The sequence below is a fragment of the Lithobates pipiens genome, unplaced genomic scaffold (genome assembly GCF_037356315.1).
Source record: "Lithobates pipiens isolate NorthernLeopardFrog02 unplaced genomic scaffold, aLitPip1_a1.2 Scaffold_11, whole genome shotgun sequence".
Lineage (NCBI taxonomy): Eukaryota > Metazoa > Chordata > Amphibia > Anura > Ranidae > Lithobates > Lithobates pipiens.
Window position 1 is genome coordinate 3,819,920 of NW_027507696.1, and position 27,376 is coordinate 3,847,295.

At 45.3% G+C, this 27,376-nt stretch overlaps 1 protein-coding gene across 2 annotated transcripts in view; it reads left to right on the forward strand.

Annotated features, from left to right (window-relative positions):
* Positions 1–27,376, forward strand: part of CARD9 (caspase recruitment domain family member 9) — a 77,665-nt gene that overhangs the window by 3,553 nt on the left and 46,736 nt on the right. The gene's annotated exons all lie outside the window — the stretch shown is intronic.

Consider the following 27,376-nt stretch of genomic DNA (forward strand, 5'->3'; position numbering starts at 1 on the left):
GGAGGCGACTTCAGCGCGACTTTGCGCAACTTACTGCTCGACTTAAAGTTGCCTCCAGGATAGGGGACTTTGGTTGTGGCCAATCACAGAATAATCAGCTTTGTGGAGTGAGGGGGATTGCCTGGGTAAATTATTTTTCTTCTTCCTGTAAAGTCACTTCAATATAGATGGAGATCCGACTTGGAGGCGACTTCCATTGAAATCTATGGGTACAAGTTGCCTGGAAGTTTTCTGAAGTCGGAGCAACTTCAGTAGTGTACATTAAGACGGCTCTCATTGACTTCAATGGAATTTCTTACGTCCAGCGACTTGGGGCAGCTTGAGGTCCGACAAGTCAGATACCAAGTTGCTGTAGTGTGAACCGATGCTAAGATGATGTTTCAAACAGAATCACAGCCAACCCACGCTTCTCTACTAAAATAGGCCAGCTTTATCAGGGTTTGTACCTAAAACGAGTCATGTCATGACAGACTTCAACATTTTTGTATGCTTCCTAAGCAACTAATAGATGCAACTGTTACTAAATGTATTTAAAATGAAGCTGATGACTAAACAACCAGTCTACCTGAGAGCCTAACTTCTCTGTCAGGTTTTTATTTCTTTGCAATAGGAATAATAATACATTCAACTTACCTACTTATCACTATTGTAAATTATACAGCAACTAGTCTGTACTCAAAAATGAATTTAAAGACATCTTTGTATTTATTTTATCCAATCAGGCAGACCCTTGGACTATTATTACTACTATACAGACTTTATATAGCACCAACAGTTTGCACAGCACTTTAAAACATGGGGGCAGACAGTACAATTACAATACATTTCAATACAGGAGGGATCAGAGGGCCCCTCCTCGTTAGAGCTTACAATCTAGAAGACATAGTTGTTGGTAGATCTGAAGATTGATTGTGCAATCAGATTGTAACATGTGTGGTAATACTTCAGCAGGAACCGGCAGAGATTCTGACTATTAAAGGGCAGGCTGAATGTACCAATCCCGTGGTTGCAGGAAAGAAATTTGCTCTGTGTATGCCCAGCCTAAAGTTGGCCATATATGGATTACAGCAGGGGTGCCCAACCTTTTGAAGAGCAAGGGCCACTTAAGCAACTTGGTAACCAGTCACGGGCCACAATGAGTGGAGTGGGCGGATGACAGGTCTGTGTACACTCTGCATATGCAGAGTGTACACAGACATAGCCCACTTTACTCTATGGGCCCTCCAATCTGCCCATATGGAAGGGCACAGATCCCCTTCTGTTTTTTTTTTTTTTTTTTAGCAGACCGGATTGAAGGTATGCAGGTGTCAACGGACACAAGTCTGTTTGTTTTACATTTGCCGCTCCATAGAGGTGAATGGAGGGTCTGATTGGGTCGGACCAATCATGTGAAAGCTGCTTTCACACTGATGTGCTGTGGTCTACCCAGAGCAGTGGCTTGTCTGTGGGTTAGCTGCACTTTGCCATATAATTCTATTATATCCTGCAGGTGTTGTGAACTTTCTGGAAGGTCTATGGCTCATTGCAGTTTGAAAGCAGCCTGGCAACCACTGCAGAACAGATATGCCCATATATACACTGTGATTATAGTATTAAACATACCTTTAATAACAGTCTTTAATTTGGATATCATCAGCTGTTGCTGTTCCAGGCAGAGTGCATTTGGTATCACTCTGCCTGTGACAGGAGGTGGCGCTATACAGGAAGCATTGTCTTATGTGGCTCTGCTATGCAACCGATTGCTTCCTCTACCGCCGGCTTCATTCACAACACTGATGGGATGCTGGGTCGGGAATCCGTGATCTGGGCTTGCCAACCAGCCTTCCCAGAGCAGGAGTTTGAGGGCCACATCAGAGGGCTCTGCGGGCCACATGTGGCCCCTTGGGCCACTGGTTGGGCACCCCTGGATTACAGTTTGGCTGGCTCTTGGTGAACTGGCTGAATTTTGAACCGTATATGGCTTTTGCTGAATTTTGTTCAATCTATTGCTGTTCCTGTTAACGAGAAGGCGACTTATTGATCGACCTGTCATGCATGGTCCTGCTCAGGGTCGGAGCTACCACTAGGCAGCGGCCTAGGGCACAGTCAGGGACGCTGGTTTTCCTTGCTGACCAGAGTTTCCGGCACCAGCCACAGAAGGGGCCTTCCACTCTCTCCCTGCTCTAAAGGTGATAAATATATATATAAAATATATGAATTTTGAATGTATTTGAACATGCGCTGAAGGTTTTTTTTTTTGGGGGGGGGGGGGTGCAAGTAGCTAGCTTTGCCTAGGGTGCCAAATATTCTAGCACCAACCCTGGTCCTGCCAAACCAATTTTCATTCAATCAGCATTTGCAGAATGTTGGCTGCAGTGATGATCAATGTTTTCTGACAGTGGATGAGTGCAACTGTCATGCCGCGTACACACGATCGGAATTTTGACCAGCGAAAGCCCGATGAGAGCTTTTGATCGGAAAAGGCGACTGTGTGTACGCTCCATCGGAGTTAAGCTGGCCGAATTCCCGCCAGCAAAATCTTGAGACCATGTTCTCAATTTTCCAATGGAAAAACTTTCTATTGGAAATTCCGATCGTGTGTATGCAATTCCGACGCGCAAACTCACGCATGCTCAGATTCAACTAAGAGATGGATGCTATTGGCTACTGGGTATTGAACTTCTTTTTTTTAGTCCCGTCATACATGTTGTATGTCACCGCGTTCTTGATGGTCGGAATTTGGTGCGACCGTGTGTAGACAAGACAGCTTGTGTGAAATCCCATCGGAATTCCGTCGGGAAAACCATCAGTGCTTTTTCCGACCAAAATTCCGATCATGTGTATGCGGCAGAAGAATACAAAGACACTGTAAAGAAAATTCCCGCATCCGCATTCGATGTGCAAATGGCGGCGTCGGGTCAATTTTAATTGTTTAACAAAAAACTGACGTGTTTCACACTAGAATCAGTACTTACTCATGAGTAAGCACTGATTCTAGTGTGAAACGCGTCAGTTTTTGTATCACTTTTGCTGTGGACTTGATGATGTGATCTTAATTTTTGCAATAAAAAGCACAAGGCATTAAGGCTATACAGAGTTTTTTTTTCTCGTTCTGTTCTACTTGTGCATGTATTAGCCAGCACCTGGGGCTCTTATTTGGAAGACAAGCATTTGCCTTGGCGGACCAACCTGGAGCAGTGGTTTTCTCTCTCTGAAAAATAGTAACCCATATATGGGCATCTTAAGTTGATACTAAAGTCAAATTTTTTTAGTTAAAAATAACAAACGTTATACTTACCTGCCCTGTGGTTTTGCGCAGAGCAGCCCAGATCCTCCACTTCTCGGTTCCCTCTTCAGTGCTCCTGGCCCCTTCCTCCTGTTGAGTGCCCCCACAGCAAACAGCTTGCTATAGGGGGCACCCGAGCCGAGCCACAGTTTCCTGTGTCCATTCAGACACCAAGCCACCTCCAGTTTCCATCCCCTTTCTCTCCTCGTTGGCTAACTGACTCTCAGCCAATGAAGAGGGGAGTCCCAGACGGCCGAGACATCCCTGCAACATCGCTGGATCTAGATGGACCTCAGGTAAGTATTGGGGGGCTGGGGGGGTGGCTGCTGCACACAGAAAGTTTTTTTTAGACAAAGAGAAAAAAGATTTAAGATGAAAAACCTTTTGCCTTTTAAAACCACTGAAAGAGTGATATGATTGGATATGATTGGATAGGATTTTTAGTTTCAAGTACAAAGTTGGTAAAACATATAATCTTTATTGCTATTCCTCTAAAAGCAATTCTGTGGACATCTAAATGTACATTAAAGTGGTTGTAAACCCTTACAAACCACTTTGACCTACAGGTAAGCTTCCTATACGGTTTAGGAGATATTTGCCGAAAGACAGGCACCGCGGTCTACAGTGCATGCGCCGTAGACAGCGGCGCGCAGGCGCACTGAGCGCGCCACAGTTAACTGCGCTATGCTGCGAGTGGCGGCTCTCATGCGCGGGAGTGACGTAATCGCGGCTCCGACGAATGACAGCGCCGGAGCAGCGAGACCCACCAAGAAGATGGAGGCTCCGTACTACAGGGGACAGCGGTGATTTCACTGGCTCCTGTGTCAGGTAAGTGACACATAATGGATGCGATGCGATGCATAGTAGTCCATTATGCTTTACCTTTGCAGGGAATCAAAGAGGAAGTAACACCCATCAGGGTTTACTTCCTCTTTAAAAAATATATACACTCCTGAACCCACTACAGACAAAAAGTACATAAATATAACACAATGGGTGTTGTACAGTATATGCCACTTTAGCACTTTAACTGCTTGCAGACCAGACAAGGTGGCTCGGCTGCGCGAATCGCCGTAGATGTACGTCAGGCTAGTTCACGGCTTCCTGTGGAAGCATGTGCTGTTTGGCCAGCGGGGGAGCCAATCAGCATGTCCACCGGCCAGGAATCGTTTCCCGCTGAGACATAAACGGGATCTGCCAAAGTAAACAAGGCAGATCACCGTTCCGAAAGGGGATCACACAGATCTTGTCTATGCAGGAAGACGGATCTGTGTGTTATCCCAGGTGACCCATCCCCCATACAGTTAGAAACACACCAAAGGGAACACAGTTAACCTCTTGATCACCCCTGATGTTAACCCCTTCCCTGCCGGTGTCATTAGTACAATGTCAGTGCATATATTTATTACTGGTCACTGTAATAATGTCACTGGTTCCCAAAAAGTGTCAAAAATTTCAGTTAGGTGCCAGATTTGTCCGCTGCAATGTCGCATTCCTGCTAAAAATTGCTGATCACCGCCATTACTAGTAAAAAAATAAAAAAATATAAAACAGATGCCATAAATCTATCCCCTATTTTGACACTATACTGGACACTATAACTTTTGTGTAAACCAATCAATATAAACTCATTGGGGTTTTTTTTTTTTTACCAAAAATATGTAGCAGAGTACATATTGGCCTAAATTGATGAAAAAATGTATATATTTTTTTTAAATTTATTGGGTGTGTTTAATAGCAGAAAATAAATGTATTAATTTTTTTTCAAAATTGTCAGTCTTTATTTGTTTATGGCACAAAAAATAAAAACCGCAGAGGTGATCAAATACCACCAAAAGAAAGCTCTATTTGTGGGAAACTAGAGCAGTGCACTTGCAGGACGGTCAAAGTCCTGCAAGCTGCATCTTTGGAGTGCTGTAGGAGCGGTGTATTTACCACTCCTAAAGTGCCCCTTCCTCCCAAAAACAATGGGGCAGTGCTGCAAACCCGCCTGAAAAGCGCTTTTTTTTTTTTTTGGCCGCAAGCGGGGGTTAAAGCCGCCCGCTAACGGCCGAATAGTACCACTAAAACGACGGTAAAGCACCGCTAAATATAGCGCCGATTTACCGCTAGCGCCCGCAACGCTTCGGTGAGAAAGAAGCCTTATGGTAAATATATGGGAGTGTGAAAATCACATAGATGTTTATTACTTGTATAACGCTGTCAATTTATGCAGTGATTTACACATACAGTAGATGGTACATTTACATCGCTTCCTGCCCTCAAGGAGCTTACAATCTAAGGTCCCTAACTCACATTCACACATACACATATTGGGGCCAATTTAGACAGGAGCCAATTACCTAAAAGCATGGCTTTGGGAGTATCTGGGAGAAACCCCCACAAGCACAGGAAGAACATGCAAACTCCAGGCAGGTAGTGCCGTAGTTGGGATTCAAACCAACGACCCTAGTGCTGCTAGGCGGAAGTGATAACCACTGTTCCATTGGAATGTTCCTAGACTACAGGAAAATGCATTTTGTTCAAATGTTTTTACTATTTTTTTTTTCTCAAAAAAAACAAAATGCGTATTCAAATGTGCTACCGAATTAACTCAAAGGGATAAAGAAAACAAGGCCCCAGGGACTCAAGTGGTTAAAGAGTACAAGTACTGCTGTGTGTATACATTGGACCATCTCCCAAAACACTGAACAAGGTGCTCTTATGAGGTGTTGATGCAAGATATTTCAGTAGCATTTTGGAAAAAATCGAGCTTGATTTGTGAAACAATTCACACTGTACATGTCGATTTACCTTATTAGAACTTTTTGTAATCTAAGGCCTGGTTCACACCGTGTAAAAGAACAAGCCCACAAGCCCTAAAGTGCCAAAAGGACATGTACAACATCCACTGAGTTATAGCATGTGTGTGTATTAAGGAAAATTGTTATCCATACTTACCATAATTTTCCTTTCCTGGATCCCTCCCCATGTCAGCCTACCATGGGTCAGCTCCGCCCCCTCTGACCCCTCCAGGACCACCTTTTTCCTAGCCCATAAAGGGCAGCTGTCTGCCTACACCAGTGTTCAAAAAATGCCCACCTCACAACGGATAAACTGGGTGGGAATCCTCCGGCTGACATGGGGAGGATCCAGGAAAGGAAAATTACGGTAAGTATGGATAACAATTTTCCTTATTCCTGGACCTCCCCATGTCAGCCTACTATGGGATGTACCAAGCAATATTAAAAAGGGAGGGAAGACAAAAAATAAGCCAAACCCTCAATGCAATGCTACTAAAATTTTTAATGGGCGACAGCCGCCGTAATAACCATAGAGCCAAATGTTTCCTCAGGCGGACAAGCCAAATTAAGCCTGTAATGCCTAATAAAAGGTGTTGGGCGCACTCCAGCTTGCTGCTCTGCAAACTACTTCAGGGGCGACCTTGGCGATTGCTGCCCAGGATGCTGCCATACCCCTCATCGAATGTGCTTTGATCTCTGAAGGAGGAGGAAGGCCCAGCGTTTTGTATGCAATATGTATGGTCTTTGACAAATCAGGAAGACGCAACTCTGGATGTTGCCTGCATACCCTTTTAGGCCCCATTGGGAAAAACTACAGCTGATCTGCTTTTAGTCCATTTCAGGTAGGTTGAAACTGCAGAGCCCAGGTCTAACCTACTCCACTCGTCATCAGCTGTATCCGCCAGAAAGGCTAGGAGAATGACCTCCCAGTTCATACGAAATTATATGCCAACCTTGGGTAGTAAGCTTGGTATCGGCCTATAAGGACTATCTTGTCTGGGAGCACCAAACAATATGGTTCTTTAGATGAGAAGGCGCACAACTCGGAGACTCTTCTGGCCGAGGCAATGGCCAGTAAAAAACTGTTAAAAGAAATAATGGACAAGAGAAAGCGGGATCAAATGGAGGAACTAGCGATATTCCCAAGACTAGTGTTAAGTCCTCTTTTGGAAAAAACTATTTCAATGGAGGTCTGATTTCTATGGCTGCCCCTAAAAATTAGATCACCAACAGATGTAGAGCATATCTTGTACACGACAAAGTGGGGATTTGACCCTTCAGGGAATTATAAGCTAACCTTTAAAGACCACTCTGCAGAAACTTCAAAATGTTAGATACTGAAGGAATTCCAAGGTCCCAACCCCTTTCTGTAGTATTCCAGATCCGGTGATAGGTTACATTTGTAGACCTCTTACGAGCCTGTAATAATGTCTCCACTACACCGCCTGAGAGACACAAGCCAGTTAAAATCTCCCTCTCACTTCCAAGTTATTAACTTCATCCTCCTGCAGTTCGGGTGTCAGGCCCCACTCCGCAGAAGGAGATTTTGAAAAGGAGGCAGTGGGATTGGCGAGCCCTACTTTATTCTCCAAGCCAGAGGAAACCACAGCTCCCTGAGCCAGTAAGGTAAGACTACTATTGCTGTGATCCTTTCTCGCTGAATCTTCAGCAGGATTTTGAAAGCCAATGGAAGCAGCAGGAACATATAAACCAAGGGGAAGTTCCAAGACCTGGACAGAGCACCCCGACCCAACGCCTATGGATGCCAGGTCCGGGAGAAGAAGCAAGGTAGTTGTCCAAAGAATCTTGACAGCACGACCTCGCAACATAGGTTGGAGCGCTAAGAGAGCACGTCTGACAGCATCCAATCCCAGGAAATTCACAAAAGTTCCATTGGCCTTGAACCTACTGTCCCAGGCAGTGTGCCCCACAGCCTGCCAGACTGGCATTGGTCGTCGCCACTATTGGCTCTGAGGCCTTTAACGGAACTCCACAGGAAAGATTGCGAGCTACTGACCACTAAACCAGGGCCAAGATTATCGGAATTGGCAGATTTTCTGAAACAAGGAGTGACTATCCCACTGAAGAAGAAAGTTGCATTGAAACCTCCTTCTGCGCCACCTGACCCATGGGACTACTGGAACTGTGGCTGATAGAACCCCCAGATACTGCATGCATTCCTTCACCATCATAGAAGACCTGGCTATCACTGGTTTTGTCTAAGACTGGATCTCCTGGACCTTCCTCTGAGGAAGAGAAACACCACCCTGATCCATGTTGAATTGTACTCCTAAATACTCCAACATTTGGGTCAGATGCATCTGGCTCTTCCGAAAGTTTGTGATTCTCATTTTAGCCAGAATTGTGCAGCTCTACTAGTACCCCATTCAGGGGTGGTGCATTCATAAAGGGAGCAGGAGCGATGCCCCCTCTCTCCTGCATCGCTCTATCACCACAGATAGATTCATGCATTGTATGAATCTATGGTCGCTGCTGACACCCCCTATTCAGGTGCCCAGCCTGTTTTCAGGCGCTGGGCATCTGAATTGCAGTGGCGGGGGTGGTTTTTTGGAAGCACCTGATTAGAGCCATAGGCTCTAATAGGCACTCCCAAAAGGTGAAATGTGGGCGCAATGCTTTGCGTTCGCTGTTCACTCAGCTGTGTGTTAGCAAAGTGAAAGAATTAGATTTGCTAACACTGAATCCGCCTCTCAGACAATCAGGTTGCGGGGTCTGTTACTGGTCACCTGATTGGCTGAAACGTCAGGCGCTGTGATTGGATGCCCGAGTGAGGACAGGAGAAGACATGGAGGATGTGCAGGAGACCGCCGCTGACCCGCTCAAAGACAGGTAAGTGCCGGGCAGTATCTGATGGGGCACAGTAACAGCAATCTATGGGCACACTGGCGGCATCTGATGGGGCACAGTAGCAGCAATTGATGGGCACTCTGGCAGCATTTGATGGGGCACAGTAGCGGCAACTGATGGGCACTCTGGCAGCATCTGATGGGGCACAGTAGTGGCAATTGATGGGCACTCTGGCAGCATCTGATGGGGCACAGTAGCGGCAATTTATAGGCACAATGTCAGCGTTTGTTGGGATGGGCACAGTGTCAGCAATTGATGGGCACAGTGGCTGTGTTTGATGGGCACAGTGGCTGCGTTTGATGGCACAATAGCTGCAATTTGTTTTTTGTTTTTTTCAGTTTGTTTGCCCCCCCCCAAAAATGTTGATCCCCCAGTCGCCACTGACCCCAGTGTGTCACTAATGGTGCCCTCTCACCTTGGGCTTCTCCAAATATTCTATGTCGCAGGATGTAGGAAGCATCTCCTTGAGTTGTGGAGAACACACTGTTGGACTGCCGAAATTATACAACAATCCATTGAGGGATTCTCCTTCCTGTGCATCCAGCTACAAACATTTTTTGTGTGATGTCACTGTTAAGCCAATCTGTCAGGATAGCTGGTAACTGTCAGTACTGATGGTTATCTAGTTATAAGCAGGCATGTACTGGCCATCGGGACTACAGGGAGTTTCCCGGTGGGCCGATGGCTCAGTGGGCCGGTCAGGTGCAGTCCTGGAGCCGCTCCTCTGACAGTGAGTGATCATGATTTCACTCCTGTTAGGACGAGCAGCTGCCGTCACTTGCTGGAGAGAGCATTGGGCTTTCTGCTCCCTCCAGCCTGCAGGGGGAGATAGACAGCTGGCAGACGTTCCCATTATCACTTGTCACATATCATATGACTGGAGAGAGGAATGAGAAGCTGCCTTTGAAACTGTGAGTACACGTGGGAGGGGGAGGAGAGGGAGGACACTCTGATGTAAGGGGAAGTGCTGATGGAGACACTGAAAAATTAAAGTGGGCCGGTCATGATGAAGTCCAGGGCCAAATTTTTGTCCCAGTCCAGCCCTGGTTATAAGTGACCCTATGTGGAACTAAACAAAGATGGTGAATACCTGTGTTTAAAGCAAACCCTAGTGCAGCCTTTCTCAACCTTTTCAACACAGAGGAACCCTTGAAATAGTTCTCGGATCTCGAGGAACCCCTGCTAAAAATTTGAAATCTACAACTCATGATACATTAGTGTGATGGTCAGTGGGAAGAATGGTCCTTACACTTGTGGTCATTGGGAAGAATTACCTCCTTACAGAGAGCTAAAAAGATCAATGGTGTCAGTGGGAACTTATCTAGGCCCTTGTACACACGATCCGAGATTCCGACGGAATGTGTCAGATCGGAGCGTTTTGTCGGATATTCCGACTGTATGTGGTCTCCATCGGACTGTTTCCATCGGAATATCCGTCGGACCAATTTTTCGAACTTGCCGGAAATATTTTCCGACAAAATGCTCCGATCGGACATACTCCGATCATGTGCAGAGAATTACGATCGGACAAAGTGCCACGCATGCTCAGATGAAATTCCTACATCAAAGCTATTGGCTACTAGCCTGAACACAGTCCCGTCGTAACTAAATAACGTCATCACGTTCTGAACGATCGGATTTTCCGACAACTTCGTCCGACCGTGTGTATGCAACAGTTTCGGACAAAATCCGTCAGACAAAATCCGACGGATTTGGTTGTCGGAATCTCCGATCGTGTGTACAAGGGCTAAGAGGCAGAAATTGCCCAATGCTGAAGGAACCCCTAGCAACCTCTGGAGGAACCCTGGTTGAGAATCGCTGCCCTAGTGCATTTGCCTTTTCTGAAATGACGTCAGAATACTTTTAATGCTTTTATAACTTGTCACTGTAAAAGCCTAGCAAGCAACACGGTCCTGGTTTCCTCCGTACGGCCGCAGAAGCTAGGGGTGTCGTCCTTAGGAAGCTGTCTGCAGCCCATGCAAACAGTGCACCTCTAAAAAATAATAGTGAGCGAATCTGATGGATAATTTGTCTTTTAGCACTTTGACGAGTAAAGCTTACTGAGGTCCTGATCTGTCTAATTTTACATTCTTTGCACAATCTGTTTTAGAGGTCCCAAAACATTGTATCTAGAAGGCTTCCCTAAACCATTCGTATCCATTAAGCAAAGCCTAATTAGCGGTATTTAAAAGAGACCAACAGATATTAAAGTGGTTGTATACTCAAATTTTTAACTTTTACCTACAGGAAAGCCTATAATAAGGCTTACCTGTAGGTAAAAAAAATATCTCCTAAACCTGTACGGTTTAGGAGATATTCCCCTCGGTATGCGCCGCTGACTGCAGCGGCGCATGCGCACAAGGGGATTCTCGGCCTGAAAATCCGGCAGTGGCCGACCGGCCCGGAATGAAATCTCCCGCGCGCATGCGCGGTAGTGACTATATCGCGGCTCCGGCCACTCACAGCGCCGGAGCCGCGATACCCGGAAGAAACGCAGAGGGAGCATGTTAGCTCCCTCGGCGTGGATCGGGCCAGATGTCGGGGCCTCGTTCTAAGGTAAGTATTTCATAATGAGCTAGTATGCGGTGCATACTAGCTCATTATGCCTTTTGCTTTGCAGGTTTAAAAAAAAAAAAAAAAAAATAAAAAAATTGCAGGTTTACTACCACTTTAATCTGTATGGTGAGCTTTAGATTTACCAACAAATTTGTTATGTAAGAACGCTACTAAGGGCCGGTTCACACTGCAGGCGAGGCGAGGCGACTCCGACTTGCCTCGCCGCGACCTGCCGCGGCCTCAGCGGCGACTTGCAAATGACTTCTGTATAGAAGTCAATGCAAGTCGCCCCGAGGTCGCCCAAAAGTAGTACAGGAACCTTTTTTCTGAGTCGGAGCGACTCGAGTCGCTCCTCTCAGAACGGTTCCATTGTACAGAACGGGGGCGACTTGCGAGAGCGAGGCGAGGCGAGTCGTGTCGCCTCGCATCGCCCGCTGTGTGAACCGGCTCTTAACATTCCATGTGTAGTGTATACAATCAGACAAAGCCTTTGTACTATATACAATAGTTGTTGACAGATGCAGTGAGAGTTTACCATGTGGGCTCAGCTTTTGTAATCTGTCCCGATCTCTGTTACTTTTGCTGCACAACTTGGCCTGCGTGTTAACAAGGAGAAAATGATAAATAGACACGTGGAAGGAAAAATGCACATAGTGAACACCTGCATGCCGTTAGCAGACTATAGCGTTTTTACGCAATAATGCTCCTTTAGGAAACATAGAAGGTTATACACCCTGTTCCAAATTATTACGCCAATGATATTTTGCTCATTTACTTAAATAATTGATGTAAACAACAGTCAGCATAATTCTCATGTTATCAACTATTAACCACTTGCTTACTGGGCACTTAAACCCCCCTCAGTCCCAGACCAATTTTCAGCTTTCAGCGCTGATGCACTTTGAATGACAATTGCGCGGGCATACAACACTGTACCCAAATGAAATTTTTATCATTTTTTTCCCACAAATAGAGCTTTCTTTTGGTGGTATTTAGTTACAGCTCGGAGTTTTATTTTTTGCTAAACAAACAAAAAAAGATGCAAAAAAAAAAAAAAAAAATCATGTTTTAATAGTTTGTTATAAAATTTTGCAAACGGGTCATTTTTCTCCTTCATTGAAGTGCGCTGATAAGGCGGCACTGATGGGCTGCATTGGTGGGCACTGATGGGCTGCATTGGTGGGCACTGATGGGCTGCATTGGTGGGCACTGATGGGCTGCATTGGTGGGCACTGATAGGCTGCATTGGTGGGCACTGATAGGCTGCACTGGTGGGCACTGATAGGCATAGTTAAGGCGGCACTAATAGGAACAGATAAGGCGGCACCGATGGGCACAGATAAGGCGGCACTGATGGGCAAAGATGGGCACAGATAAGATGGCACGGATGGGTGGCACGGATAAGTGGCACGGATGGGTGGCACGGATGGGCACTGATAGGTACCACAGATAGATGGGACTGATGGGCACTGATAGGTGGCACTGATAGGTGGCTCTGATAGGTGGCACTGCTGGGCACTGATGGGCGGCACTGCTGGGCACTGATGGGCGGCACTGCTGGGCACTGATGGGCGGCACTGGGGTGCAGCACCTTTGAGGCAGATTGGGTGGCACTGTGGGGTGGCACTGTGGGGTGGCACTGTGGGTGGCACTGTGGGTGGCACTGTGGGCATTATGGGCACAGACGGGGGGCACTTACTTTTACTTTGTTAAACTTCAGGATGGCACTGCGGGAGGCAGGTGGGCACTGGCAGGTGGCATGTGGTGACTTTCATTGCTGGCCGTGATCGGGACTGATGTCCCGATCACGGCCGCCGGTGATCGGCTTTTTTTTTTTCTCCTCGCGCTGTCAGCGCGAGGAGGAATAATAGCCGATTACCGGCTCCGTTCTATCACATGATCAGCTGTCATTGGCTGACAGCTGATCACGTGATAAGGGGTCGGGATCGACCCCTTACACGGATCGGTGATCAGGCGAGTCTCACGGACTCGCCGATCACAGAGCGCGCCGCGCGCGCCCCTCAGGGGGCGCGCAGGCCGCTCGTAACCGGGACGACGTCAATAGACGTAGTCCCGGAAATCTAGGTCCGCGCTAATGCCGTCATTCGGCAATAGCGTGGTACCCAAGTGGTTAAAGTGGTTGTATAGTCCTTTTTACAACTTTTACCTACAGGAAAGCCTATAATAATTCTTGCCTGTAGGTAAAAAAAAAAATAGCTCCTAAACCTGTACAGTTTAGGAGATATTCCCCTCGCAATGTGCCGCTGACTACAGCGGCGTATGCGCACAGGGGATTCTCGGCTGAATGCCCGGCAGACGCTGGACCCTGCCGGGAAGAAGTCTCCCATGCGCATGCACGGGAGTGACAAAATCGCGGCTCTGGCCACTCACAGCCCGGAAGACACGCCAAGTGAACATGTCAGTTCCCTCCGCGTGTATCGGGTGAGATGTCGGGGCCTCGTTCTAAGGTAAGTATTTCATAATGAGCTAGTATGCTGTGCAAACTAGCTCATTATGCCTTTTCCCTTGCAGGTATGAAAAAAAAATTATAATAATTCAGCGGCTTTACTACCGCTTTAACAGTACAATTCGAATTTTATTGAACAAACCTGCTAATGATACGTTTTTTCTAAATAAAAAAACTTACAATGTACTGTTCCAAATTATTACACACAGTACGTTTCAAAACACTTTATAGGTGGTAAAGAACTGACAATTGTCATTTGTTGTGTTTGCAGCATATTTACTGAAATCAAAAACGATTTCAATCAAACTTTGAACAACATTTTATCTTTTTAAACATTTTAACAGGTCACGTTACATTTTAACATAGGACCCCTTATTTGCTTCACAAGTCTTGCATCCATTGAACTTGTGAGTTTTTGGACAGTTTTTTTGCTTGAATTTGTTTGCAAGATGTCAGAATAGCCTCCCAGAGCTGCTGTTTGGATGTAAACTGCCTCCCACCCTCATAGACCTTTTGCTTGAGGATGCTCCAAAGGTTCTCAATAGTTTTAAGGTCAGGGCAGGGCCGTCTTTAAGGCAGGGCAAAAGGGGAAGCTGCCCTGGGCCCTGTCATTGTTGTGGGGCCCAAAGCATCTTCCTCATACTTGCCAACTATCCCAGTTTACATTCCCTTGTCCCTTGAAGTTTTAGTCCTGTGCTGCTACTAATGCTGCCCAGCTCTGCCCTATTGTTGTGTACAGATGACTCACCTGCAGACCTGTGTTTACATGTAAATACTGGCATTCATATGTAAATAGCAGTGACATGCATATGTAAATAGCTGAGGCCAATGGCATTAATATGTAAATAAAGGCAGCATTCATAGGTATATCATGCCCCCCTGCAGTGAGGAGAAGATGTGCTGTAACCTATAGCAACCAGTGAGCAGTATTACTGTACAGCAATCTCTAGCAGCCAATCAACAAGCAGAAATGTGATGTAACCTTTAGCAACTAATCAGTGAGCCTTACGGAGTGCTGTAACCTCTAGCAACCAGTCAGTAAGCAGTAATGATATGATGTAACCTCTGGCAACCAATCGCAATCGCTGCCTGATCTGATACAGTAAACTGATTTTAAGTCTAGCTGCTATTTATTGTACGTCTCAGAGAAGGTGGAGAGCGAAATTGCATGCGGGGCCTAAGAAATTTTTTGCCCAGGGTCCAATCATTATTAAAGACTGCCCTTGTTTAGGGGAGGATGGAGGCCACACCATGACTTTCTCTCCTTTTATCCCCAAAGCAGCCATTGATGCAGAGGTATTCTTTGTAGCATGAGATGGTGCATTGTCATGCATGAAGATGATTTTATTATGGAAAGCATAGTTCTTCCTTCTGTACCAGGGAAGAAAGTGGTCAGTCAGGAACTCCACATACTTTGCAGCGGTCTTCTTTACACCTTCGTGGACTCTAAAGGGGCAGACCAGATCTCTTCCCATGATTCCGGCCCAAAACATGACTCCACCAACCATCCACTACTCAATCCATCTAGACCATCCTGGGTTGCACAGCACTCATCAGCGAACAGGACTGTTTGAAAACTAGTCTTCATGTATTTTCCTGCCCAATGCAGCCGTTTCTGCTTGTGAGCATTGGTTAGTGGTGGCCAAATGAGAGGTTTATGCACAGTTGCAAGACTCAGAAGGACTCTACACCTTGATGTCCGTGGGTCCCAGAGGCACCAGCACCTTGAAATATCTGCTTGCTGCTATGTAATGGTGTTTTAGCAGCTGCTCTCTTGATCCGATGCATGGATCTGGCACATAAGCTAATAGGAGACAACAGACTAGCCTGCCTGTCTTTTTAAGACTGAGGAATCCTTAAAAAAATAAAAAAAAATAAAAAAAAAAACCTTTTCGGTCTCAGAGAAGCCTTGCCAATTATTGCAGTATCCACAACTCATGGTTCATTGAAGAACATTTTGAGACATAGGAGTAAATCAAAGAATAAGGAATGTGGCGCACTTATTTTACACTTAGGGCTGCTTTACATGACAAAATATGTATTTTTAATACTGAAAAGAAAGTGAAAAAAATGTAGTGTTTACTCACATTGGGGATAATTTCAGAAATGTCCCCTTCGCATTTGGTCTTCTGGATAGAGGCCCCCTTCACTGGTGGTCAATACTAAAAATGCTCATTGGTGGTAAGTGGGAAGAATGCCCCAATGGCTGATTGCTTAAAGTGGAGGGCCACCCTGAAAAAAAAAATTCCATTAAAAATTAGAAAATAATCTGAAAAAAAAAAAAATGAAAAAAAAATTTTTTTTTTTACTTACCAGAAATGCCTGTTGCTAGGCACATCATCCTAATCTGCCTCTTCCTCCTCCGCGGAGATCTTCTGTCTTCTCTCCTCCATGCGCTAGACTTGTGCACAACGGAAAATGTCGTTTAGTTTCGGTTCGTTGTCATTCGTAAAATACATCATTTCGTTCTGTTATATTCGTTATGTTACGTTAATATGTTTTCCGATAATACGTTATTATTCATAGTGTCGAATTCATTCGTTTGTATTCGTTGAAATTCGCTATTTATGTATGTATAGACATTCGTGATAATGATTTGTAGTTTGGAAAGTCGTTTATTTATTGAATCTTTTAACACACACAATGACCACATCTCTTCTCCTCGGCTCAAATACAATACAACACCCTTCTCACTCACTTCTCAGGAATGCACTTTGCCAGTAATCCAACCTCCGGCACAAAATTAATTATCTGATTGGACTATAAGATTTACTTTGAGCAGACCTTTTGTTTCATTAGATCTTTAAAGAATTACCAAATCATGTTGAATTCATTCGAATTAATTTGTTATATATTTCTTTCGTATTCGTTCTTATTCGTTATTTTTTTTTTATTCGGACGCATCCGAATGTCCGAAAGATGCAAAATTCGGCCGAATTTCGATTCGTTACGAATCAGATTGCACAAGCCTACCGTGCGGCGTCTTCTGGGTAATGGGTCGCGCTGTGTTCTGGGAACTGTGTGTCCCAGAACACAGCGCGCCCCATTCGCAAAGCGCTGAGCGACTCGCGCATGCGCAGTAGGAAACGAACAGTGAAGCCGCAAGGCTGCACTGCCTGTTTCCCTTAGCCAAAATGGCGGCGCCGGGACCCAAGACCGAGGGACGGGTCAGCCTCGGGCGGCCGACATCGCGGGTGCCCTGGACAGGTAAGTGTGCTCATTAAGTCAGCAGCTGCAGTATTTGCAGCTGCTGACTTTTAATTTATTTTTATTTTTTTAAACCGGCCCTCCTCTTTAAGAAAACCCCATCAATCTCTGAAAGAACTCTAATTGAAAAAGGCAGTTATAGATAATAATGGTGACTAGTACTCTGCATGCCTTTTATTATGCACAACTTCCACAGAACAGGTCTTTGTTAAAGTGTCTAAGGCCTATATACAAAGCATATCCTGTGTTTACTGACAAAATAACCTTTGTATTTGTTGCACTATGCAAGAAAAGAAAATGACATGTTATTCTTATAAACATGTTTATCTTATCTCTATGTGCAAAGTCATATAAAATACGTTACAGGTCATGCACAATTTTTCTTTCATGCTGTTCCAGGAATGGCAGTGAACCTGTGATTGTAAATATGTAGCTGGTGTGTTCTGTGGTTCCAGCACCACCACCTCTGGTGCTCAGAGGATGCACAGAATAGAATGATGGGAGCGAATCTGAAAGCGCCTCACAGAAGCACTGAATTGTATTTGTTGAAATTCCATAAACTGATGCCGGTTGCAGAAAGAAGGGTAGTTGTACACACGGGAATTTTCTCTGCCTACAACCGTTCCCAACTGACCATTGTGTTAACTCAATCTCAACAATGCCCCAGCCAACTATAAACTGACTGCATGTCACATATAATTATACAATCCCACGATCTACCACTCATTTTGTTGCATGATGGCCTCCCTGGTTGGCTACAAATGGACCAGAAAGTTTAGGCATGGCCCTTACATTATATAGGCTTGGTAAACCTAATGGAGAGTTTAAAGAGAAAGTACAATCAGATTGTAACCTGTATGGCAAGTTTGATTGACACTATTATGCTGTATCAGTATTATGTTAAAGTGTTATCCTAAAAAAGAAAAGAAAAAGAGATCCTGTTCCCTTAAAACAGATTAAACAGCACAGTGCTTGTGCTGTCTAATCTGCACCTCTAAACTGTAAAAAAAAAACTGGCTGATCCTGCCACTTCCTGTGTCCCCCTCTCTGTGCTGACCACAATAATCAGGGCTGATGAGCCCTGACTACAGTGGTCAGCCCTACCATTCCTCTGTCATCCGCAGCTGTCCTCTCTGCTCTCCTCTCTCCCCCTCACCCCTTCCTCCCTGTCTGTCAGCTCATTGTCTGTCTCAGTCTTGATTTTGTCACTGCCAGCCCTTCTATTATGGCCAGGTATACTACACTGTAAATGTGTTTTATTAAATTGAGGCTTGTAAATATAGTTCTAGAGCTAATGTCAGGCCGGTCACGGGACTCTCGGGCGGTTTCCAGGGCTACTGTGGGAGGGGCTGAGCAACCATGTGACCTCCCTGGCTGATGTCAGAGGGAGATCTCGGCCCCTCCTGCAGGTAGACCTGTATCGGAGGTGTACAGCGGCCATGAGTCACGTGAAAGGCCTGAAGATAGCTCTAAAACAGTATTTACATGCATTGTCTTAATAAAATGCATAATACAGTGCAGTTTGCCTGGCTATTATATAATATATATACAGCGATCAGAGCTAAAAATAGCCACTGTTTACTGTATAAATGTAATTGGCAGGAATGGGTTAACACTAGGGGTGATCAAGGGGTTAAATGTGTTTCCTAGGGAGTGCTTCGAACTGTGGGGGGATGGGACTGCCTGGAGGAGGAGACTGATTGCTGTTCATAATTAGTATGAACAACAGATCTGTCTCCTCTTTCCTGACAGAACGGAGATATCCTCCTCCGATGGCTTCCAATACCACCTTTATGCTGATGACACCCAAATCTATTTCTCTACCCCTCAGCTCACTCCCTCTGTCTCCTCACGTATCACTAATTTACTACCAGATATATCAGTCTGGATGTCACACCACTTCCTCAAACTCAATTTATCCAAAACCGAACTTATAATTTTTCCTCCCCCATATGCCCCTTCACATGACCCCACTGTCAAAATCAATGGCACAACTATAAGCCCATCCCCCACATGCCAAGGTTCTAGGTGTAGTCCTGGACTCTGAACTCTAATTCAAGCAACACATCGAATCGCTGCCCAAATCCTGCCGCCTCAACCTCCGCAACATCTCCAAAATACGCCCCTTTCTAACCAATGAGACAACAAAGCTCTTAATTCACTCGCTGGTCATCTCTCGCCTTGACTACTGCAACTCCCTTCTCATTGGCTTACCTCTATATAGTCTATCACCTCTTCAATCCATCATGAATGCTGCTGCCAGACTCATCCACCTTACCAATTGCTCTGTTTCTACTACTCCTCTGTTAATCCCTCCACTGGCTTTCTCTTCCAAGAATTAAATTCGAAATACTAACAACTACGTACAAAGCCATCCACAATTTCACCCCCAGATACATCACTAGCTTAGTCTCTAAATACCAACCTACTCGTTCTCTTCGTTCCTCTCAAGACCTCCTGCTCTCTCGCTCCCTCGTCACCTCCTCCTATGCTCGCCTCCAGGACTTTTCCAAAGCCTCTCCAATCCTATGGAATGCCCTACCCCAATCTGTCCGCCTATCTCCAACTTTATTAGCTTTTAGACGATCCCTGAAAGCCCTTCTCTTCAGTTATTACCTGGTTGTTTCCACTTGACCCTCCTTTTTAGGTTTCTAAGCTCTAACGAGCAGGGCCCTCTGATCCCTCCAGTATTGATTTGTATTGTAAGTGTACCGTCTGCCCTTATTTTATTTTTTATTTATTTCAGGTACTTGTATAGCGCCTTTCAATTTTCGCAGCGCTTTACATATACATTGTACATTTACGTCAGTCCCTATCCTCAAGGTGCTTACAATCTAAGGTCTCTAACTCACATTCATACATACTAGGGACCATTTAGACAGGATCCAATTAACCTACCAGCATGTCTTTGGAGTGTGGGAGGAAACCAGAGTACCCGGAGGAAACCCACGCAGGCACAGGGAGAACATGCAAACTCCAGGCAGGTAGTGTCGTGGTTGGGATTTGAACCAGTGACCCTTCTTGGTGCTAGGTCAAAGTGCTAACCACTACACCACTGTGCCACCCTTATGTTATAAAGCGCTGTGCAAACTGTTGGCACTATATAAATCCTGTATAATAATAATAATAAAGTGTTACTAAACCCACAACAATAAAATCTGTATATGCAGAATAGCATGCTTGTTTAACTGTGGAACTTAAGGAGTTAATCTTCTGTACTGTGTGAAAAGACTCTTTGATCCTGTATGGACAGATCCTCCCCCTTCTGCAGACTCTCTCTTGGCAAGGCCAGATAAGGCACAGTGAGGGTAGTAAATCTGCACATGCTCAGTTTGGTCTCTATTGCTGGAGAGAACATTTCTTTGTTGAGCTGAGATTTTCAGGTCACATGGTATTGACATCACACATTTGGGTTTGTATACAGATCCGAAATTACAGCCCAGCCCCTCCCTCCTCCTCCATGCCCAGTAACTAAAAAAGAACACAGTGGGTGGGATGTCACATCTTGATTCATGGATGATCCGCCTCCCATAACAGCATGAGGACACAGGCTGTAGTGGAAATCTCCACCTACCTGAACACCCAGCACTGGGGCAGACCCTGCAATTTATCACGTGACCGTGTAATACAGATCAGCCAAAAAAGTATATAGTGGCAGTATTTTAATGTAAAAAGAATATTTATAAGCTGTGGACACTGCAGGGAGGATGAACTATTTCATATTACTGGGTTTAGTAACACTTTAAGTTGTATGAGAATGTAAAACCCATCTAAAGCAAACAAAATCCCATGGATACAGGCTCCAAAGAGGGCGATGACATCCCCGATACCTGCAATTATAAATGACACCGGTGATTACAGCACTGATTTATGTGACAGTGGGTGTCACATGCGTGCCAGCGGTGAGCAATGTCAAAAGCAAGAAACAGTTTTTAACCACTTAAGGACCAGGCCTCTTTTTCAGACTCGGTGTTTACATGTTTAAAACTGTTTTTTTTTTGCTAGAAAATTACTTAGAACCCCCAAACATTTTATATCGTTTTTTTTTTCTAACACCCTAGAGAATAAAATGGCAGTCGTTGCAATACTTTTTTTTTTCACACCAAATTTGCTCAGCGGTCTTACAAGCGCACTTTTTTTGGAAAAAAATCACTTTTTTGAATAAAAAAAAAGACAACAGTAAAATTAGCCCAATTTTTTTTATATTGTGAAAGATAATGTTACGCCGAGGAAATTGATACCCAACATGTCTCGCTTCAAAATTGCGCCCGCTCGTGGAATGGCGTCAAACTTTTAGCCTCAAAAATCTCCATAAGCGACATTTAAAAAATTCTACAGGTTGCATTTTGTTACGTTACAGAGGAGGTCTAGGGCTAGAATAATTGCTCTCGCTCTACCGATCGCGGTGATAACTCACATGTGTGGTTTGACTACCATTTTCATATGCGGGCGTTACTCACGTATGCACTCGCTTATGCGCGCGAGCTCGTCGTGACAGGGTGTTTTTAAAAACCTTTTTTAAATTTTTTCTTATATATTTTAATTGATTTTATTTATTTTTACAACTGTTTTCAAAAAAAAAAAAAAAAATGGATCACTTTTATTCCTATTACAAGGAATGTAAACATCCCTTGTAATAGAAAAAAGCATGACAGGTCCTCTTAAATATGAGATCTGGGGTCAAAAAGTCCTCAGATCTCATATTTGGACTTAAATGCAATAAAAAAATATATATAAATGTCATTTGAAAAAAATGACATTAAAAAAAATATACCTTTTAAGAGGTATGGGCAGAAGTGACGTTTTGACGTCGCTTCCGCCCTCCTATGGTATAGAGACGAGTGGGGGCCATCTTAGCCTCACTCGTCTCTAAATCCAGCCATCGATGGGACCCGATCGCCTCCGCCGCTACCGACGGCTCCGGTAAGCAGCGGGAGGGGGGGTGGCACCTCTGCCACCGCTGATAGCGGTGATCTTGCGGCAAACCCGCCGCAGAGACCACTGTTATCGCACACACGACCGGCGCCTGAAGAGATGGATATCTCGTTGTGACAGCAGCTGCTGCCGCTACCGAGATATCCTTCTTCAAAAATAGGACGTACATCGGCGTGCGCTGGTCGTAAAGTGGTTAACTTGCCATTTTCCCTAGCATGTATTCCATTTTTCTGTAGCACTGCAATCAAGATCTACACCCACAATGGGCAGACTCTACAACCAAGTCTAGATGGGTAAAATGCATTAAAGGGGGCAGACTTGAGGTGGAAGGATGCAGTGTGTGCTGTCCGTCTAATAAACTCCTTGGAGCTATGTGATGATATTGATGTGAGACCCAACGTTTGGAGACTGCATATAGTTTGATATTAAAGTGGAGGACCCTCCGCTGCAAAAATTAAAAGCCAGCAGCTGCACATACTGCAGCTGCTGAATTTTAATAATCGGACACTTACCTGTCCCGGAGACCAGCGATGTTGGCACCGCAGCTGATGTTTCCATCAGCTGTCGAGTGCATGCCGCCTCCATTGCGAGTAAGGGAACCCAGCAGTGAAGCCTTACTGCTTCACGCCGGGAACCCTACTGTGCAGGTGCGAGGCTCTGCTCCTCTCTCCTACTGGCCCAACGGCTGGGCAGGAGGAGGAGGGAGGAGGAGGCAGCCTAGGCGGTGGCGTCAATACCCACGGCTGAGGCTCCCGGAAGTTGGAACAGGATACCTGTGAAAGACAGATATCCTGTCCCCCCTCCCCCTTGAAAGGTGGAAAGGAGGCAAATGTGGCACCGGGGGGGGGGGGGGGGGGAAGAGTACAATGAGCGGAAGTTCCACTTTTGGTTGGAACTCCGCTTTAACTTAGGTTTACACTATTCTGTATCCGGCCTGCCACATTGGCAGGGGCACAGCAGTCTATCCAATTCAATGGGCTGTTGTACCTGCAGGAAATGTGGGAAAAAAGTCCCCAACCCTTTTGCTGTGGCACCATGCGGTTTTACGAATCAGAAAATTCACTGCATTTTCCAATGGTGGGGGGGGCACTTAACAACTAATGGCATCCCCGTGCATCTGCTTAAGAGCAGCGTGGTTTTGCCTGCGGGTCAGGAGATGCATTTGATTATGCACAGATTCCCCGTCCGCACAGATGTGAACCTATACTTCGAGCAGCTCACTTCTGCTCCTCTGCGGAGCTCACACTCCATAAGTGTTTCCCTGCAGCGTCTCCCTTCTATTGCCTGTGAGTGTTATCATTTGGCATTGATGAGGCTAGTAGGATGTAAGCAATCTAATGGAAAGGTGTGGAAAACTGTAACCTTTGGAAAAACTATAATTAAAAGCATAGAGGGCAACCTTCAGAATTTCCTAAGCATTTCTATATTGCATTTCTATATACTCCCTTTAAATCAATAAGGAAAATGCTTTCAAAATTTTGATGTATGGACGCCTGTCCCATGTTTTGTTTTATGGCTATTGATGGCTTATGTGCTGTTTATCACACCATTTGAAATAGAAAGAGTACAAAGACTTTGCAGTACCTAAATTAACATAACTGTGGCCCTGTCACAGTGCAAGAAGAATAAAGTGGCACCCGGGGTTTCTCATCTATACCGGTCGAGGGGCTCCAGGATGTGATTTTGGTACACAGCAAAATGGGTTATTCAGTGTCCTAGTAAGTCTAGTAAGTCCTGGCATGGACCCTGAAGCTCACAAACTTCATAGAGACTTTGGAGTGAATGCATTTCCAATCCTTGGTCCAGGTTTTGCCAGTAACAAGCACACAGATTGTACAAATATGTGTGTCGTTTTTGTAAGGTAGATGAGTAGAGTTCAGGGCTCCACTCTCCCAAGGGGTCCGTATGGCTGCAAGGCAACAGACAGTGGTGGATGTGTGCTCAGGAATCGAAGTCTGTGGAGGAACAGCCTGAGGTCCTAAACCTGGTGGCCAGAGCAGTGATGCTGAAACAATAAGCCAGGAGCAGGGCTGGACTGGGACAGAAATTTGGCCCTGGAATTCATCCAGACCGGCCCACTTACTTTTTGAGTGTCCCATCACCAGCCCCCTTACAACAGAGTGTCCCGTCACCAGCCCCCTTACAACAGAGTGTCCCATCACCAGCCCCCGTACAACAGAGTGTCCCATCACCAGCCCCCGTACAACAGAGTGTCCCATCACCAGCCCCCTTACAACAGAGTGTCCCATCACCAGCCCCCTTACAACAGAGTGTCCCATCACCAGCCCCCTTACAACAGAGTGTCCCATCACCAGCCCCCTTACAACAGAGTGTCCCGTCACCAGCCCCCTTACAACAGAGTGTCCCGTCACCAGCCCCCTTACAACCGAGTGTCCCGTCACCAGCCCCCTTACAACCGAGTGTCCCATCACCACCCCCCTTACATCAGAGTGTCCCATCAGCAGCCCCCTTACATCAGAGTGTCCCATCAGCAGCCCCCTTACATCAGAGTGTCCCATCAGCAGCCCCCTTACATCAGAGTGTCCCATCACCAGCCCCCTTACGTCAGAGTGGCCCACTGAGCCATCGGCCCACCGGGAAACTCCCGGTAGTCCCAATGGCCAGTACATGCCTGGCCAGGGGGCTGAAGGAGTACTTGTAGCAGAGAAAACCCGAATAATGCCTTCAAGAGTAACTTGTTTCGGTTATATGACTGTTCCTTAAAATAAAAGCGGGCAAGAAAAGCCCTAAACAAAGATTTGATGAGTGGACTGCATCTTTTGATGTGGAAAAACTTGAGCTAATTTCCTACATGATCTATTCCCCACTCACATGCCCCGTCTTCCTCAAAATGTTATGTAGATAAAACTTTGCTGCTACCGATATGCAAATTTTTACTTTATTTTTTTTTGTCAAAGTCAACAAACAGCGGTCAACTTCATCTCAATCCTCTTCCCATTGTCACTTATGTATGTCAAGAGCAGAGACACGTGGTTGTCACAGGAAGTACAGGTGTCTTTTGGCTGGTGGGCTGTATTCGTCTGTCTGGCTCAGCCTTCTCTATGCTGTCAGAGTCGAGATGGTGTAACTCAATGGGTCCATAATTAGGACTCGGAACAGAGTAGAGCTGAGATTCTTGCAAATTATGCACCAGGGGGCAGGGGCTGAATGACAACTCATTGGGCCTCCGGGCAATAGGAGATTATGGGGCCCCCGGGCAATAGGAGAAGATTATGAGGCCCCCGGGCAATAGGAGAAGATTATGGGGCCCCCGGGCAATAGGAGAAGATTATGGGGCCCCCAGGCAATAGATTATGGGGCCACACAGCATACACACATACAGTATACACATACACACACAATATACACACACAATATACACACACAATATACACACACAATATACACACACAATATACACACACAATATACACACAGAATACACATACACACACTGAAAATGTACTGGAGAGGTGGGGCAGCTATAATCTTGGGATTTAAAAAAAAAACACAGATTTTTACATACTGTCCCTGGTTTTATTGAGGCTGGCAATCCTGATGGGGCCCCTTAGTGGCAAGGGGGCCCTCGGGCAGTGCCCAAGTGCCCGAATGGTCAGTCCGCCCCTGCCAGGGGGTTGTGTATAAACGGATTAGTTTACATTTAAGGTGGTTTGTGGAAACACTGGCAACATAAAGGGTTGCTTCATTTCAGCATATGAATATTTTTAGCTGGTAGTAGCTCCTAACTGGGTGCGAATGTCAAAGGTGTATAATAGCAACATAAACATATACAGAAAGAGAAATAAAAAATTCAATTTCTGCATATGTTCCAGCTAGGGGCATAAATGCAATCAAAAAATATTTTTGTTTCCACGGAAAGAGTTGTGATTCATCTAAATTGCTGATGTGGCTTTTTAGTAGCAAATATAGGCTCATTACCAGTAACAGGTTCTCTTTATAGATTGAGCAATAGTCTTGTTTCTAAGAAGAAGAAAAAAAAAAAAGCCTGCTTCGCCAAAAATTGACAAAGCCAAGATTTTTGCTTTTTTCCCTGCTGATTTATGCAATTTTTAAAGAACGGCATGAATCTGCAAATCTGCGGGACCGGTGGTTCTACGGTTTCGCAATTTACAGTTTGTCCAAAGCTGAATCTTTTCACGTCTAGTTCTAAAGAGAACCTGTCATACAGACTTCTAAAAAGTCAAATACTGTGTGCCATTTTCTTTTAGCAGTAAAACTCTGGGTAAGCTGGTTGTTGGAGGTGTAGCTCTACCCCCGGAGGAGCCGCTTAACCACTTTCAGACCGGACAATTTTGCTGGTCAAAGACCGGACCGCTTTTTGCGATTCGGCACTGCGTCCCTTTAACTGACAATTGCGCGGTCGTGCGACGTGGCTCCCAAACAAAATTGACGTCCTTTTTTTCCCACAAATAGAGCTTTCTTTTGGTGGTATTTGATCACCCCTGTGGTTTTTATTTTTTGAGCTATAAACAAAAATAGAGTGACAATTTTGAAAAAAACGCATTATTTTTTACTTTTTGTTATAATAAATATCCCCCAAAAATATATAAAAAAACATTTTTTTCCCTCAGTTTAGGCCGATACGTATTCTTCTACATATTTTTGGTAAAAAAAATCGCAAAAGTTATAGCGTTTACAAAATAGGGATAGTTTTATAGCATTTTTATTAATAATTTTTTTTTTTTTTTTTACTAGTAATGGCGGCGATCAGCGATTTTTATTGTGACTGCGACATTGTGGGGGACCCGTCGGACATTTTTGACACATTTTTGGGACCATTGTCATTTATACAGTAATCACTGCTATATAAATACAGTGATTCCTGTGTAAATGACACTGGCAGTGAAAGGGTTAACCAGTGGGTGGCAGTGTAGGGGTTAAGTGTTCCTAGGGGTGTGTTACTAACTGTGGGGGGGTTGGGCTTTCATTTAGTGAACACTGATCTCTGCTCCAATCACATGGAGCAGAGATCAGCGTCACTAGTTGCTAGGCAGAATGGAGAAATGCTGTTTACACGGCATTTCCTCCATTCAGCTGTCCCGTGAGACGATCGCGGGTATGCCTGCGGAGATCGAGTCCACGGGTCCCACGACCGGACTCACGGGGGTCCCGACCAGCCGGCGGCGCGCTCCCGATGGCAGGGCGGCATTGAAGATTGGACGTACATGTACGCCAATATGCCTGCCCGTGCCATTCTGTCGATGTACATCGGCGTGCGCTGGTCGGGAAGTGGTTAAAGTGGGGTTCCACTGCCGTTTTTTTTTTTTTTTGGGG